The sequence below is a fragment of the Balaenoptera borealis genome (assembly GCF_965194805.1).
Source record: "Balaenoptera borealis genome assembly, chromosome: 7".
Taxonomy (NCBI): Eukaryota; Metazoa; Chordata; class Mammalia; order Artiodactyla; family Balaenopteridae; genus Balaenoptera; species Balaenoptera borealis.
This window is the reverse complement of record NC_138864.1, coordinates 5,879,492-5,898,539: the sequence shown is the minus strand read 5'-3', so window position 1 is coordinate 5,898,539 and position 19,048 is coordinate 5,879,492. Positions and strand designations below refer to the sequence as shown.

The window sequence follows — 19,048 nt, the reverse complement described above, 5'->3', positions numbered from 1 at the left end:
AAGCTCATCAAATAACATTTTTTTTTACATAATATCCCACTCCTCCTTCTTCTTCCTCTTTAAACTATGGCACTGTCTCAAAGTTACCTGAAGACCTTCTCAAAAATATATCCAAGGTGTGGGAGCCACACATTTACGTTTATAAGCATCCTAGGTGATTTGATGGACATGAAAGTTTGAGTCTCTTGAGTATTGGTGTTGATAAAGTGATACCTAGATAGGACGCCTTTCCTCCTAATGAGGCAGCAGACTGTTTTTCATTGAATGTTATGGATGAATGTATAGCTCACTAATAGTTTATGCAGCACTGTTGTTTTCTGTTGCTTTCTTTATAAATAAGGTTTTCTGTTGCACATCCAAAGCTTTGGGGAGTCCCAGGAAACTTAAGCAAGGAGCTCTTTCATGGTGATACAGTGTTTGTGTTAGTAGTTAGAAATAATTAGGTTACAGGTTAAACATCTTGAGATAATTTTATTAATAAAGTGTACTTTTGTAATTTAATTATGCAGTGAAAGTGAATTGTTTAGTAGATACAATTGTTTTTAATAAGGTATTTTAGACTCTAAAATCCTGCTCAGACATGCAACCATGAACTCTTGTTTTAATTTTACATCTAAGGACCAAAAAATATGATAACAAAAAAAATATGCTGTCAACAAAGCAGACTTTAAGGCAAGAAGTCTTACTAGTTACACAGAGAGGCATTAAGTAATGATGAAAGGATAAGTCTAACAAGAAGAGGTGAAAATAAAATATTTCTGAATCTGTGAGGACTTAACGTAGGTCTGAAATACATAAAACAAAAATTGTCAGGTAATACTGGCATATAAAACCATATAGAAAAAAATAAAGATTGGACCCAGCTAAAAATTCACTTCCAGATGTATTACAGACATACATATATAAAGAACTGTAAATGTTTTAGAATATAACAAGAAAATATCATGTCTTCAGCATCAGAAAAAGATTTCCAGAAAAACACCCCAAAATCACTAACTTTAATAAAAAAAAGATTTTGTCTACATAAAAATTGAGTGCTTATGTTTATCAAAAGATACTGCAAAGAGAGAAAATATAATCTACAGAATGGGAAAATTGTTTATAATGGATATAACCAACAAAAGACTAGGATATATAAAGAACCCATAGAAAACTTTTTTTTTTTAAAGTTATAATAGTTAACATTTATTGACCATTTATCAGTTTCTATTTTTTTTTTTTAGAGTATTAGTCATTTTTTATTTTTTATTTATTTATTTATGGCTGTGTTGGGTCTTCGTTTCTGTGCTAGGGATCTCTCCAGTTGCTGCAAGTGGGGGGCCACTCTTCATCGCGGTGCACGGGCCTCTCACTATCGCAGCCTCTCTTGCTGCGGAGCACAGGCTCCAGACGCGCAGGCTCAGCAATTGTGGCTCACGGGCCCAGTTGCTCCGTGGCATGTGGGATCTTCCCAGACCAGGGCTCGAACCCGTGTCCCCTGCATTAGCAGGCAGATTCTCAACCACTGCACCACAAGGGAAGCCCAGAAAACATTTTTTAAAAAGACGAAACAATTTTGAAAAATGGGAAAAGATTTGAACAAGTAATTCACAAAAGAGTAATTCCAAATGGTCAATGGATCCATGAAAATACGTTCAACCTTTTTGTAATCAGGGAAATGTAAATTAAAAACAAAATGAGCTCCTACTACGCAACTATCAGGTGGGCAAAAAATAAATAGTCTCAATACACTAGGTGTTCAAAAAAATGTGGAGTCTCAGAGCAGCATACACTGCCTGGGTGAGTATAAATCTTGCCCCTTGGGCAACAGTTTGGCATTATTGTAAACATGACGATGCACATACTCTATGATCTAGCATTTGACTCTCAGGGAAATTTCCTCTCAGCATATTTTCTCATAGTCCCAAACTAGAGACAACCCAAATGTCTATTCATAGTAAAATGTACAAATAAACAGTGATGTATTCATACAATGGAACGGCTATAATTGGTGAATGGGAATTACAACCACATGAATACATTTTATAAACATAACTTGTGGAAAAGAAGCTAAGCACAATGGAATCCATGTAATTTAGGCATAGCTAAACTCTGTTTTATAGAGATATATTTGTGAATACTGAAAGCTAAAACCATAGTGCAATCCAAGGAAATTATCACCATGACACAGAAGACTAGTGCTGACTTGTGAAGGGGAAGGAGTGTGAGTGGGTGGGACATAGGGTGTTAAGGGGTGGCAGATTTCTACGTTATGGCCTCAGTTGTTTCTAGACAGGTTTTCTATGCAAGCATTCATTATATTGTACATTTATGTCTTATTTTTTCTATGTGTTAGATTTCATAATAAAAAGGTAAAAAATTAAAATTTTCCCTGAAAGCTTGAACACCATTGTTAACAACACTAAAGGCACGCTAAGGAAAAATAAGTGCCTTCTTTCTCTAATAATTCAAATCTGTCATTTGTGTATAGTATCACCTGACTTTTGTCTTCATAAATTTATAATTTTAATAGAGCTATCAATAAGTGGTTCAGTGGGAATAATGAAATTATAATGACTTTTTTTCTGTTAACCATTAAATTGTAAATATCATTCCATATTACTCTACTGTCTTATTACTTTTATTTGTTAAAAATGACCAACTAATCGTAGGAATTATGTTTAAACACTTTGTTTATGTTGGAATTTAGATTATTTCCTATTTTTATTATTATAGTAAATGTTATTTACAAGAATACTTAACCAGCTTTTATTTTTTGAGTATTTCCTTGTATAAATTTACAGAAATGTGAGTAATAATCTTAAATAATGGGCATTTTGAGTTTTCACATTTTTGGTGTGTTATTTTAACAGTTCAAAACGTTCACACTATCTTAACCTCTCTCTCAATGTATGTGTAACTACAGACATTTTCGAATGTCCTCTAATTGCTTCTGAGCATGACTTTTCAAAAATTAAAAAGCAAAATTTTATAGCCGTGAAGAGTAAAGACTGTATCTCTCACCTGGCTGCATTCTGCTTAGACTGACATCCTTATCTGGGAGATTTCACAGGTCTGCCTGCCACTCAGGGCTTGTTAACTGGACAACCGTCCATATCACTTTATAACTGCTCATTCCCTTCTCTCTCCCTCACTGCCTTCCGACAGTTAAATTCTTGTTTAGATCTTTCACCCAAATTCATCTGCTTGTCTTCATTCCCACTGCAGTCATCTTAATTTGGATTCCATTTTCTTGTGCCTGGAATGATTAGTCTTTTCCTAACTGGTATCCCTTTACTTTTTCTCCTTTTCAGTCCATATCTCACATTGCTTCCGATCATACTTGTAAATTCCAAGTGTAATCATCTCATTACTTTAAAACCTACAATAATAAAACCCTGGCTTCATAGCATAACTTACTATACCCTTTGTAAGCCAAATCTTATCTTGAGCAACTAACTCTTTATTGTAACACTGATGTCATTTTTTATATTTTATTCCTCCAGGAAATGTGTTAGAATTCAGAAATACATAGCATGCTTACTAAGTGTCTGGCACTGGGGATACATTGATGAGAGACATGAACAAGTTGCTTCTCTTGTGTTTGTATTTTGTCTGGTCAAGCAGCTTATAAACAAACAGGTGAATAAAGTCATTGCATATGATGATAGGCACAATAACAAGCATTAAACAAGGTGATATGATGCACCCTAGTGTACCTGGCAGGATTTAAACAGTAAACAGGAGGTCTGCTGACTAGTATTTTGAATAGGATTGAATGAAAGTGCCACTGTCAGAGGTCTAGGTAGGGATAAGGGATGTTGAGGCCCTGGGACTACAGCATCTTGAAGCAGCTACCATCCATAGGCTTGAAGAATGAAGATGAGGGAAGAATGAAACAGTGGCCTGTGAGAGCTGGGGAAACAGGGCTGCCTGACACCAGCTGAGCTGTAGGCGCACAGTGAGGCAGCCACTCCATAAAACTGGCAGAAGGCAAGAGGAAGATAAGTGTCCTGTCCTGCCGTCCTCTCGTGGAGCCTTCCTGTGGCCAGACCCAGAGGAAGGGAACCTGGGTGATGGAGTCTATAGAGGTTAGCTCCAAGAGAGGGAGCAGGGCAGAGAAGGGTGGGTGATGGACCAGGTTTTGGGTTCAATTGGAGACTACCATGGAGAGTGTCTAGGGTGAAACTAGGGAATCCATTAATTGGATTGTCAAGCATGACTTCACTCAGAAAGTGACTCCTGGGACTTCCCTGGTGGTCCAGTGGCTAAGGCCCCGTGCTCCCAATGCAGGGGGCCTGGGTTCGATCCCTGGTCAGGGAACTAGATCCCTCATGCCACGACTAGGAGTTCACATGCTGCAACTACAGATCCTGCATGCCACAACTAAAAGATCCCTCATGCCGCAGCTATAGATCCTGCATGCTGCAACTAAAAGATCCCACATGCCGCAACTAGGACCCGGCTCAGCCAAATATAAATGAATAAATAAAAAAATAAATTTGTTTAAAAAAGTGACTCTTGAGTTGAGCCCTGCATGATAAGTGGGAGAAGATTATACAGAGATTTGTGTACTGAGTTTTCCTGGCAGAGAGAAAACACATACAAAGGCATGACTAAGCATGACATGCTTCAGAGCTGATTACTGGCCACGGCAATAGAAAGTAGATTTAGTATATTTAAGACACAATCAAGAAAAAGTGTTTATGGAATGTAAAAGCAGGAGGAAAGGGAAGAATAAAGAGTGGTTCTTACGTTTAAGCATGAGTAGGTGGTATATACTGAAATCCCAGTTGAATTTTTTTATATTATGTGAAGTTGTCATCTGATTTTATTTCATGTAGAACGAACGCCCAGTTTCTCAGTAGGATTTATTGAAAAGTTCATCCTTTATCCAGTGCGACATTTAAGTATCTCTAAAGGTAGATATGTTTCTGAATACTGTTGTTCCACTGATACGTTAATCTATCCCCAGCAGTCGCACTACTGGGCATATACCCTGAGAAGACCATAATTCGAAAAGTCACATGCACCCCAACGTTCATTGCAGCACTATTTACAATAGCCAGGACATGGAAGCAACCTAAATGCCCATCGACAGATGAATGGATAAAGAAGTTGTGGTACATATATATAATGGAATATTACTCAGACATAAAAGGAAATTAAATTGGATCATTTGTAGAGATGTGGATGGACCTAGAGTCTGTCATACGGAGTGAAGTAAGTCAGAAAGAGAAAAACAAATATCGTATATTAACGCATATATGTGGAATCTAGAAAAATGGTACAGATGAACCTATTTGCAGGGCAGGAATAGAAACACAGGTGTAGAGAATGGACGTGTGGACATGGGGGGAAGGAGAGGGTGGGATGAATTGGGAGATTAGGTTTGACATAAATACACTACCATGTATAAAATACATAGCTAGTGGGAACCAGCTGTATAGTACAGGAAGCGCAGCTCAGTGCTCTGTGATGACCTAGGTGGGTGGGATGGAGGGTGGTGGGAGGGAGGTCCAAGAGGGAGGGGATATATGTATACATATAGCTGATTCACTTCATTGTACAGTAGAAACTAACACAACAGTGTAAAACAGTTATACTCCAATTAAAAAAAAAATAGTTATAACTTTTAATGAGTGTCAATCTCTGATAAGTCATGTCCTTTTGTATTGGGTTGGCCAGAAAGTTCGTTCGGGCTTGTCTGTAACATCTTACAGAAAAACCCAAGCGAACTTTTTGGGCAACCCAATGTTATGAGATCCATTGCCTCTCTATTCAGACTTTTGAATCAGCTTGTCAAGTTCTATAAAAATGGCTGTTGGATTTTGATCGCCACTTCACTGAATCTACAATGCTATTTGGGAGAATTGTCATCCTACCAGTATTGAGTCTTTCAATTCATGAACGTGGTGTGTGTGTGTGTGTGTGCATGCGCACGCATGCACATGTGCTTCTTCATTAAAATATATCCCAGTAAGTCTTCATTTAAATGTATCGCAATTATAATTGTTCTTATAGAGGTCTTACAAATATTTTACTTAGATTTATATCTAAGTAATTGATTGTTTTAAACGTCTTATTTTGATATAATGTTGGACTTCAGAAAAATAGTACAAAATATTCCTCTTTAACTTTCACCAAACTTATTGGTATAGGCTGAATATTTGTACCCCCCGTAAGTTCATATGCCAAAACCTAATCCCCAGTGTGGTGGTATTTGGTGGTGGGGACTTTGGGAGTTGATTTTTGTGTATAATGTAAGATAAGGCTCCAACTTTATTCAATTGCATGTGGATATTCAGTTTTCTAGCACCATTTGTTGAGATGACTATCCTTTACCCATGGAATGGTCTTAGCCTCCATGTTGGACATCAGTTGACCGTGTACACGAGGGTTTGTTTCTGGGACCTCTCTTCTGTTCCATTGGTCTGTATGTCTGTGTTTATGCTAATATCACACGGTTTTGATTACTGTATCTTTGTAATCAGTTTTGAAATCAAAAAGTGTGATTGCTCCAAATCTTTCTTTTTCAAGATTTTTCTGGTTATTCGTGGATCCTGGAGTTCCATGTGGATTTTAGGATGAGGTTTTCTATTTCTGAAAAGAAAAAAAAAATACATTTGGGATCTTGATAAGGATTGCACTGAATTTGTAGATTGCTTTAGGTAGTATTTTTATCTTAATATTAAGTCTTCCATGAACACAGGATGTCTTTACAAATTTACGTTTCCTTTAATTTCTGTCAACAATGTTTTGTAGTTTTCAGTGAACAGATTTTCTGCCTCCTTGGTTAGTTATTGCTAAACATTTTATTATTTGTTATGCTATAGCAAATGAATTGTTTTATTCTTTTCCATGTTGGATTATTCATTGCTAATTTATAGAAATACAACTATTTTAGCATATTGATTTCACATGGTGTGATTTTGCAGAATTTGTTTATTAGATTTAGTAGGGTTTTTAGAGTGTTGATGATTTTATACATATAAGATCATGATATCTTTGAACAGAAATAATTTTATTCTTCTTTTTCAATTGTATTCATTTATTTTTCTTACCAAATTACCCTATCAAGAACTTCTGATAATGTTGAATATAAGTGGTAAATGTGGACATTCGTATTGTTCTTAGGGGGAAAACTTTCAGTCTTTCATCGTTGAATATGATGTTAGCTGTGAGTTCTTTGTATGTGGCCTTTAACATGTTTAGAGAGTTTTCTTCCATACGTAGTTGATTATTGTTATTATAAAAGGGTATTGACATTGAAAAAATGTTTTTTCTATGTAAATTGAGATGAGTGTATGTTTTTTCCCCCACATTTCATTCTGTTAATGTGGTATATTTTATTGATCAAGGTTTTGAATGTTGAATCATCCTTGCATTCTGGGAATAAAACCCACTTGGTCACAGTGTACAATCCTCTAAATATGTTGCAAATTATATTTTGTTGAGGATTTTTGTATCAGTATTCATAAGGGATATTGGCCTAATTTTCTTGTAGTGTCTCATCTGGCTGGCTTTATAGGATGAGTTAGGAAGTGTCTACTTCTCTGAATTTTTGGATGAGTTTGAAAAAAGAATTTGTGTTACTTCTTTAAATTTTAGTAGAATTCACAAGTGAAGCCATCTGGTCCTGGGTTTTCTCTATGAGTGGGTTTTTGATTACTGATTTAATGTCTTACTAGTTTTACATTTATTCAGATTTTCTATTTCTTTATGTGTCATTTTGGTAGATTATGTGTTTCTAGAAATGTGTACAGCAACTATACTCCAACAAAAAAAAGAAAATCAAATAAAAAATAAAAATAAAAATCCTAACCCCCCCAAAAAAGAAAGAAAGAAATGTGTCCATTTCATTTAGGTTATACAACTTACTGGTGTACAGTTATTCATAGTATAGTTTTATATTGCTGTTTGTGTAAAATCAGTAGTAATGTCCCCACTTTCACTAATATTGTTATTTTAGTATTTTAAGTATTTTCTCTCTTATTCATTGCCGATCTAGCTGAAGTGGTTAACTTTGTTGTTCTTTTCAACGAACCAGCTTTTTGTTTTTGTTTTGTTGATATTCTCTGTTACTTTCCTATATACATATATATATATTTTTACCTCAATTTTAATCTTTATTATTTCCATCATTCTGTTGGCTTTGTGCTCAGTTTGTCCCACTTTTCCTACTTCCTTAAGTGAAGTCAGTTTAATAATTTGAGATCTCCCTTTTTTGATCTAAGTATTTAGAGTTAGCACTTCTTTTGCTGCATCCCATAAGCTTTAACATATTGTGTTATAATTTTCATTTGTCTGAAGTATCTATTTCCCTTGTGTTTATCAATTGATTCATTAATTGTTTAATAGTATATTATTTGATTTCCAGATATTTGTATACTTTCCAGTATTCCTTAATGCACTGGTTTCTAGCTTTATTATATTGTAATCATAAAAGACACTTTGTATGATTTCAGTTTTTTAAAGTTTATTGAGACTTTTTTTGTTGCATAACATATGATCTATCCTGAAGAATGTTCCATGTGCACTTGATAAAAATGTGTATTTAGCTATTCTTGTGGAGGCTTCTCTGTATGTCTCTTAGGTCTAATAGGTTTATAGTGTTGTTTAAGCTCTCTATTTCCTTATTAATTTTTTTGTATGGTTATTGTTAAAGGTGGGTTACTGAAGTCACTAATATTTTATAGCTCTCTATTTCCCTTCAGTTCTTTCAATGTTTGCTTTATATATTTTGAGACTCTGTTTCTAGGTGAGGTGCATATATGTTTATAATTGTTATCTCTTCTTGATGAACTGAATTGTCCATCATTAATATGTAATGTTCTTGTAACAGTTTTTGTCCAAAAGTTAATTTTGTCTGACATTAGTATGGCCACCCCAGCTTTCTTTTGATTAATCTTTGCATGTAAGATCTTTTTCTGTTCTTTCACTTTCAGCCTATTTGTGTTTTAGAACTAAATGGGTCTCTTGTAGTTAACATCAGTTGCATCATGTTTTTTTTTGTTTTAATCCATTCTGCCAATATCTGTCTTTTGATTGGAGATGTTAATCCATTAACATTTAAAGTTATTACTTATAAGGAAGGACTTCTGTCATTTTTCTATTTGTTTTCTATATTTCTCATAGCTTTTTTGTTCCTTATTTCCTCCATTCCTGCATTCTTTTCCGTTTAGTTGATTTCTTATAGTGACACTTTTTGATTCACTTCTCATTTCCTTTGTATATATAGTAAAGTTCTTTTCTCTGTGGCTACAATGGGAATGAAATATAACATTCTATTATAACAATCTAATTATAACGGTTATCAACTTAACTGCATTCAGATATAAAAACTCTCCTCCTTTACAACTCTGCATCCCCCTTAAATGATTGATGTTCTAAATTATATCTTTAATATTGTGTGCCCAATAACATAATTTATAATTGTTTTTATGCATTTGTTTCTTAAATCCTGTAGAAAACAAAAATAGTGGTTACAGCCTGAAACTACCATAATACTGACATTTATACTCACTACATGTTACCTTTACTAGAGATCTTTATATCGTCATCTGACTTTGAGTTACTGTCTAGCATCCTTTCATTTGTACCTTGAAGGGACTCCCTTTAGCATTTCTTTTAGGACAGATGTAGTGGTAATGAACCCCCTCATCTTTTCTTTATCTTGGAATGGCTTAATTTCTCCAAAATTTTTGAAGGATATTATTGCTGGATATAAAATTCTCAGTTGACACTTTTTTTTTTCCAGCACTTTAAATGTATCTTCCTACTCACTTCTGGCCTACAAGGTTTCTGTTGAGAAATTAGCTGATAGTCTTATGTAGGGCCTCATGTAAATGATGAATTAATTCTGTCTTGCTACTTTCAATATTTTTCTATACCTTTGTCTTCAACAGTTTGCTTATAATGTGTGTGCTGGTGTGGGTCTCTTTCAGTTTATCCTACTTGGAACTTGTGTTTTTGGATTTGTCGATACATGTATTTCATCAAGTTTTTGGACATTATTTATTTTTCTTTCTCTTCTTCTGGGATTCCCATAATGTATATACTGGTGTCCCACAAGTCCCTTTGACACTAGTTACATTTTTCTTTCTGCAACTTAGATTTGGTAATTTCAACTGTCCTGTTTTCAAATTCACTGATTTTTTTTTCTTGTACAGCCTCAAATATGCAGTTCAACCCCTCCAGTTAGTTTTATTTACTGTTGTTTCAGCTCCAACATTTCTGTTTCCTTTTTTATGATTTCTATCTTTTATTGTTATTTTCATTTTCTTCGTACACCATTTTCCTTATGTTCTTTGTTCTTTTTACATCTTTAGCTCTTTGAACATATTTAACATAGTCATTTTAAAGTCTTTTTTTAAATAAGCCTGATGTCTGGGCTTCCTCAAGATTGATTTCTGTCTTTCTCTTTCTGACTTACTTCACTCTGTATGACAGACTCTAGGTCCATCCACCTCACTACCAATAACTCACTTTCGTTTCTTTTTATGGCTGAGTAATATTCCATTGTATATGTCAATTTACTATGTTCCTGTAATGGGCCATGTTTTTCTGAGCTTTTTTAAATTATTATTATTTTTTTAAGTTGAGCATTGTAATAATATAATGTGGTTACTCTAGAAATCATATTCTGTCCCTTCCCCAGAGTTTGCTGCTTTTGTTTGGTTTTTACCGAAGGTTTTAGTAGTCCCTTTGTTTTGAGACTTTTCCAAACTATTTTTGCAAAGTGTAAAACTATTTTATACTCAGTTGTGTGTAGTCACCAAAATCTCTGTCTTTGGACAAATCCTACTTCATTATTGTATGCTGCTGGATTTAATTTGCTAATATTTTAAAGATTTGTGTTATTATATTATGTATTTTGTTGTAATTTCTTTCTCAGGTTTGGTATTATGAATGTGCCAGCCTTAAGAAAGCAAGTTGAGCAAGTGTTCTCTCTTCTTCTGTATTCTGGGGGAAAAAAAAAAAAAACTGTAATTAGTTTTTTTTTTTAATTAGGATTTACTTAAAATGTCATAGAATTCATCAATGAAAACATCTGGGCTGGGGCTTTATTTTTTGGAAGGAAACGTTTCCACAGTTGATGTGAATTTGGTCTAATTTTCTCATTTTTTGAAATAATTCTGTGCAGATATGTTTGTCTTTTTATATTCATTTTTAAGATATTTGGGACGTCTTACAAAATTTCTAGTCCGTTTCTGCTAGTAGATTTATTTATTAATTTGTTTCAGTAATTGAAGAGAGATTCTGTGCCCTCCAGATTTTAGTTCTTTTTTTCTTGCAGGATCTTAATTTTTTCCCCTTTGCTAATTTTTCACTTCACCATGCAACTGCCAAAGGACACTTTTCCCTTTTTTCTTTTTTTCCTCCTCAAAAAAAATTGTGAATATTTGGAGATTTTCAGGTATCATTTTGTATTGAGTTCTGATTTAATATGTTACTTATTAATTTAATTCATATATATAGTTATTTTATTGGAAACAATGTATATTCTGTAGTTGTTGAGTGTATTAGTTTATAAATATCAATTATGTCCAGGTAGTTAATAATTTAATAATTTAATAATTATAAAGGGAGAAATTGGAAGGAAGAAAGGGGTCACTGGTCCCAAGCAAGTTTGAAATTTAGAAGGGAAAATTCCAGTATATTTCTAGTCTTGAGAATAGTCCTCTATAGCTCAATCCTCTGCCCACTGGACCCACAGAGGCACTACATTCTAGTCCATGGAAGTTCCATTATCCCCTGTTTCAGGCCTGTGGGTCTGACTTGGTCCACCACTGGACCCAGTACTTTTCCATGGGAGTCATTCCTTTTTTATTGAAGGGTAGTGCATGTTTGCAAATGATTAATTCTACCAGCCCATTTCCTGCTTGTAGAATTTTGGAAATCTAAAAACTCTTTAATTTGATCCTGTCTCTGTTCCCTTTAGTTCAAGTTAGCAGTGTTTCTGCTGCAAAACATTCTTAAAAACCTTGCAGTTCTCCTGTGTATGTCATGGGTATTCACATCATTAGTCAAGAGGGACAGCTCTTGTGGAGGCACAGAACTTTCCTGCAATTCCATATCTCAATTCCAGGTTTCTTCCAGGATGGTTGAGTGGACCTATGAATCACATACGTAGTCTTGGTAGCAAAAGTTTATCCAGCCATAGCATTACTCTCTAGGCCTTGCTTTTTAACAGTGGACTTCCTGATTTTAGCATTCTTTGAAATCTGGATAGGTTTCTAATTACCAGATGATGGTTCCTTTTTACTTAGCAGTGCCATCATCAATTTATCTCTTTCCTCCTGCATTTTACTGTAAGCAGCAAGGCAAAGACAGAGTACATCTTTTATTTTGTTTTCTTTGTTGGGAAGTGTTTTTTGTCTTTTGGGTTTTTTTTTTTTTTTTTTTTTGCTAAAAATTCGATTTCTCTAATACATATGGCTATTCAGGTTTTTTTTTGGGGGGGGGGAGTGGGTAACGTTTTAATAATTTGTGGCCGTCAAGATATAAACTTCTCCCTAGCCTTAGTGGCACCTCACAAATTTCGACATGTTGTATTTTCATTTCCATTCACTTCATAATGTTCATTTCTCTTTGGATTTCTTCTTCAAGCAATTGGTTATTTAGAATTGTGGTGTTTAATTTCCAGATGTTATGGGAATTTTCAGAGATCTTTCTTTTATTGAAACCTAATTTAATTCAGTTGTCAGAGAGAATATGTGTGATTTGAATACTTTTTAATTTACTGAAACATGTTTTATGCTGTCTCCTTCTGGTTATATTCATACCCCTATCATTATGAGATATTTTTTGTTCCTTGTAATAATCTTTTCTCTGACTTCTGTTTTGTCTAATATTAATACTGCCAACTACAGATTTCTTTTTATTAGTGTTATCGTGGTTTATCAGTCAGGGTTCCACCAGAGAAAAGAATCAGTAGGATATATGTATATTGAGAGATTTATTGCAAGGAATTGGCTTATGTAATTGTGATAGCTAACTAGATAATTCCAAAATTTATAGGGCAGGTCTTCAGGAAGGGCAGACAAAAAACTCTTGGCCACAGTCTGAAGCTGAAGTCCACAGGCAGAATTTCTTATTCAAGGGACCCTCAGTTCTGGTCTTAGGCCTTTCAACTGATTAAATCAGTCCCACCAGATTATCTCCTTAAAGTCAGCTGATGGTAAACGTTAATCTTATCTACAAAATACCTGCACAACAATGCCTAGATTAGTGTTTAATTGAATAACTAGTATTGCTTAGCCAAATTGACACATAAAACTGGCCAGTACAAATGCTATGCCTTTTGCTAGCCCCTTACTTTAAATTTATATCTTCATTGTTAAGATGTATTTATTTAGGCAACATACAGTTTGATCTTGCTTTTTAAATCCAGTCTGACAATATCTGCCTTGTAATTGGCATCTTTAAACCCAATTTAATGTAACTACTCGCATTGTCAGCTTCAAGTGTATCATCTCACTGTTTTCTATTTTCCCAACTTATTTTTTGCTCCTTTTTTCCCATTTTTTCTTCATTCAATTAAATTAATTGAATAGTGTTTGTGGTTCCATTTATCTGCCTGTTGACCTATTAGGTACAGCTCTGTGTTTTTATTCTAGTGGTAATTTTAGGCTTATGGTGTATATCATTAATTTATCCCAGTCTACCTTTAATTAATATTATACCACTTCATATGAAGTATAAGCATCTTAAAATATTATACTTCCATTTCTTCTCTCCTGACCTTTGTGCTATTGTTGACATCCACCCAGTTAAGCTTACCTGTGTCACAGATCCCACACTACATTGTTCTGTTTGTTAAACAGTTTATCTTTTATGGGGATGTAAATGATAAAACATCACATGTATTTACCCATCTAATTATCCTTTCCATTAGTCTTCATTCTTGGTGTAGACCCAATTCCACCTGCAGTTCTCTTCCTATGGCCTGAAGGATTTTATTTAACATTTCTTCGGTGTGAATTTGCTATTGAAGAATATTTCATTTTCTTGGATTTGTGGACACTCAGTGCTCTTCAAATTTGGAAAATCGTTTTACTTATTTATTCAAATAATTTTTCTATTAGTCTCTTCTCCTCCAGGGATTCCAATTAAAAGCATATTAACCTGACTGACATTTTGCCACAGCTCTTTGTTGATTTCTTCATTAAAAATTTTTTCTGTGTGTTTTATTCTCTGTAGTTTCTATTGCTGTATCTTCAAAATTGGTCATCTTTCCTTCTACAATATCAAATCAACCAGTAATCCTACCCAGAGTGTTTTTCATCACACACAACATGGTTTTGGCCTCTAGAAGATTGATTGAAATGCTTATTTTTTATATCTTCCATATGTTATCTTAAGTTTTGAACGTAGGGAATATTGTTACAGTAATTGTTTTAATGTCTTTTCCCACATATTCAGGGTAGTTTGCAATTAACTTTTTTTCTTATCATGAGTTATATTGTCTTGTTTCCTTCATGCCAAGTAATTTTTCACTGAATGCCAGATATTTGTGAATGTTCTGTTGTTTGGCATTGAATATTTTTGTATTTTTATATTTTTGCATTACTTAGTTTTTGGGGTTTTTTTGGAATTTTATTTACTTTTTTATACAGCAGGTTCTTATTAGTCATCCATTTTATACACATCAGTGTATACATGTCAACCCCAATCTCCCAATTCATCCCACCACCACCTCCACCCACCACCGCTTTCCCCCCTTGGTGTCCATACGTTTGTTTTCTACATCTGTGTCTCTATTTCTGCCCTGCAAACCTGTTCATCTGTACCATTTTTCTGGGTTCCACATATATGCGTTAATATACGATATTTGTTCTTCTCTTTCTGACTTACTTCGCTCTGTATGACACAGTCTCTAGATCCATCCACGTCTCTACAAATACTCAATTTTGTTCCTTTTTATGGCTGAGTAATATTCCATTGTATATATGTACCACATCTTCTTTATCCATTCATCTGTCGATGGGCATTTGGGTTGCTTCCATGACCTGGCTATTGTAAACAGTGCTGCAGTGAACATTGGTATGCATGTGTCTTTTTGATTTATGGTTTTCTCTGGGTATATGCCCAGTAGTGGGATTACTGGGTCATATGGTAATTCTATTTTTAGTTTTTTAAGGAACCTCCATACTGTTCTCCATAGTGGCTGTATCAATTGACATTCCCACCAACAGTGCAAGAGGGTTCCCTTTCCTCCACACCCTCTCCAGCATTTGTTGCTTGTAGATTTTCTGATGATGCCCATTATAACTGGTGTGAGGTGATACCTCATTGTAGTTTTGATTTGCATTTCTCTAATAATTAGCAATGTTGAGCAGCTTTTCATGTGCTTCTTGGCCATCTGTATGTCTTCTTTGGAGAAATGTCTATTTAGGTCTTCTGCCCTTTTTTGGATTGGGTTGTTTGTTTCTTTAATATTGAGCTGCATGAGCTGTTTATATATTTTGGAGATTAATCCTTTGCCCGTTGATTTGTTTGCAAATATTTTCTCCTGTTTTGAGGGTTGTCTTTTCGTCTTGTTTATGGTTTCCTTTGCTGTGCAAAAGCTTGTAAGTTTCATTAGGTCCCATTTGTTTATTTTTGTTTTTATTTCCATTACTCTAGGAGGTGGATCAAAAAAGATCTTGCTGTGATTTATGTCAAAGAGTGTTCTTCCTATGTTTTCCTCTAAGAGTTTTATAGTGTCTGGTCCTACATTTAGGTCTCTAATATTTTTGAGTTTATTTTTGTGTATGGTGTTAAGGAGTGTTCTAATTTCATTCTTTTACATGTAGCTCTCCAGTTTTCCCAGCACCACTTATTGAAGAGACTGTCTTTTCTCCATTATATATCCTTGCCTCCTTTGTCATAGATTAGTTGACCGTAGGTGCGTGGGTTTATCTCTGGGCTTTCTAAGTTTTGAACATAGGGAATATTGTTACATTAATTTTTTTAATGTCCTTTTCCACATATTCAGGGTAGATTGCAATTAACTTTTTTTCTTATCATGAGTCATATTGTCTTGTTTCCCTCATGCCAAGTAATTTTTCACTGAATGCCAGATATTTGTGAATGTTCTGTTGTTTGGCATTGAATATTTTTGTATTTTTATATTTTTGCATTATTGAATTTTGTTCTTACACAGAAAAATTGTTTGGAAACAGTTTGGTTATTTCTGGTCTTACTTGTAATTTATTTGGCTGAACCAACGTTCAGTCTAGGCTAGTCATTCTCTGCTATAGAGGCGAGAATTTTCTGTTTACTCTGGCCATAAGCCTGTTATTCTTGAGTGTTTCCATACTAACTCACGGGATTATACACATTAACTGGCCCTGTGTGAGCACTGGGCACTGTTACAGTACAGTATGACAGTGGAATCTAAAAGCTCATGTCCTAAGACAACAATAGAAAGCCATGACCTAGCCTCAGAAGTCAGCTGGTGTCACTTCTGTCATACAAAGTTCCACTTAGGAACAGAGGAGGTGACCTGGATGGATTCTACTGCTCAACAAGGTCACAATTGTAAGAATGTGAAGAATGGGATGGATATATTGTTAGCCATCTCTGGGAAATACAGTCTGTCACAAGGTCCTTATATTCCCCTATTCATTTTAGAATCAGCTGGTCAGTTTTCATTTTCAGTAAGCCTGATAGGATTATGTTTTGGGGAGAAGGTGGCTTCAAATTCATAAATGTGTTATATCTCTGTGTCTGTTTTTCATCTTAATTGTGGTATAATTGACAAAGTTTTATGTATCTAAGATATACAATTTGATGTTTTGATATATGTATACATTGTGAAATAATCACCACAATTAAGCTAATTCACATATCCATCATGCTCCATACCTCACATAGTTACATATATATATATATATTGTGTGTGTGTGTGTGTGTGTGTGTGTGTGTGTTGTGTGTGTATGGTGAGATCATTTAAGATCTACCCTTTTACCAGATTTCAACTATGCAATGTAATATTGTTAATTAGAGTCATATTGCTCTACTTGGTTCTCCAGAATTTATTCATCCTGCATAACTAAAACTTTGTAATATCTCCTCATTTCTCCCTCTCACCAGCCCCTGGGAACCACCATTCTACTTCCTGCCTCTGTGAATTTGACTATTTTAGATCATGCAGTATTTGTGGGAAAATTTTTTTAATCAACTTTATTAAGGTGTCATAAATACACTCACTTTTAAATGTGCGCATTTTAATTGTACAGTTCAGTGAGTTTCGACAAGTGTATTCATCCATTTAACCAATACCACTATGAAGATATAGAAATTTCCATTCCCCAAATTGTCCCCTTATGCTACTTCACAATCACAACTACTTATTAAGTTTACCACTGTTTATTTATACGTTCAGTTTTTTACAGACCTTATGGGTTGTTTCTAGTTTTTGGCTATTGTGAATAGAGCTTGTATGAACATTTCTGTGTAAGTTTTTTGTGGACCTATGTTTTCATTTCTCTTGGATAAATGCGTAAGAGTAAAGTTTTAGGATAATATGGTAGAGTATTTTTAACTGTTAAGAAACTCCCAAACTTTTACAAAGTAGTTGTATGATTTTGCATGTCCACCAAGCAGTGTATGAGATTTCTGGTTGTTTCACATTCTTGCAGTCTTGATATTGTCCATCTTTTAAACTTTAATCAGTGTAGTGCTATTTTATTTGTGATATAATTTGTATTTACTTTATAGCTAACGATATCAAATATCTTCTTATGTTCTCTGTGAGCATTCACATATGTTCTTTTGTGAACCGTTTGTTCACATAATTTCCTCTACCCTTTTTCAGGTTATTATTCTTCTAAATATTGACTTACAAGGTTTATTTATGTATTCTGGAAACAGGTCCATATATATTCGTTTTACTTTCTTAGTGGTGTCTTTCAAATACAGAAGTTTTAATTTTGACAAAACTAAGTTTCTTAATTTTTTTCTTAAGGAACCAAAGATATTGTGTCCATCCAAGGAATTTCTGCTTACCCCAAATTCATGAAGAATTTTTCCTATTTTCTTCTAGAAACATTGACCTTGTATTGTGTGGCCTTGCTAAAACTTATAGTTCTAAGAATTTACTTTTTAGAACTATATGTTAGCATATTGTTAGTCTGGCTAGAATGTTCAGAAAAGTGCTCCCCAAAAGCGGTGAGAGTTGGCATTCTTTTCCTGTTCCAACTGTCAGGGCCCATGGGCTTTCCCCGTTAGCTGTGATGCTAGCTGGCGGCTTTTAAAATGCCATTAATGGGGTTGATGAAGGAAATTCCCTTCCATTCTCTATTTATTTTGAGTTTTCATCATGAAGGAGATTGAATTTTGTCATGTCTTGTATACACCATTGAGATGATCATATGTTTTGTATCTTTTATCATGTTTTATGATGCATTGATCGATACATAGAAGTTAAACCAACTTTGTATAAACTGACCTCTGTATAAACTATATGTGATCATCATTCATAATTTCTACATATCGCTGAGGCTTATATGCTAACATTTAGTTAAGGATTCTTGTGTCTATATCCATGAGGAACTTTGGTCTATAGTTTTCTTGTAAATATTTATAAAATTTTATTATTAGGGCACTTGCTGTTTTAAAAATGAATTGCAGTCATTCCCTCTTCTTGCTTTTTCTGAATGGTTTATGTAAAATTTATATAATTTTTCCCTCAATACCTCATTGAAGCTATCTGTACCTTGAAGCTTGTTTAGTTTTGGTTTTCAGGGAACGATGCATGTGTGTGTATATGTGTGTGTGTGTCTTTGATTTATTATTGCTCTTTGGAAATAAAAGTTTTCTTTATAATGTTATATTTCAAACATCTAGAAATACAGAAAATGATGTTATAAGCAAGTATGTTCATATCACCCATTCCAAACAAATTTCATATTCTGTCACTCGCTTTGTATCCTAAGATTTAAAGTGATTTAAATAGGACACAGCTGAAGCTTCCTGTGAAGGCCTCAACAATTCATTGTCTTCCTCTTCTGCTCAGATACATTCATTTTCAGAATTGGATATTTTTTACCCCAATCCAAGATTTTATACTTTTAATTCT

General features: G+C 34.3%; 1 protein-coding gene across 4 annotated transcripts in view; it reads left to right on the top strand.

The window, feature by feature from the left end:
- ZPBP (zona pellucida binding protein) overlaps positions 1-19,048 on the top strand; it is a 96,347-nt gene that overhangs the window by 59,143 nt on the left and 18,156 nt on the right. The gene's annotated exons all lie outside the window — the stretch shown is intronic.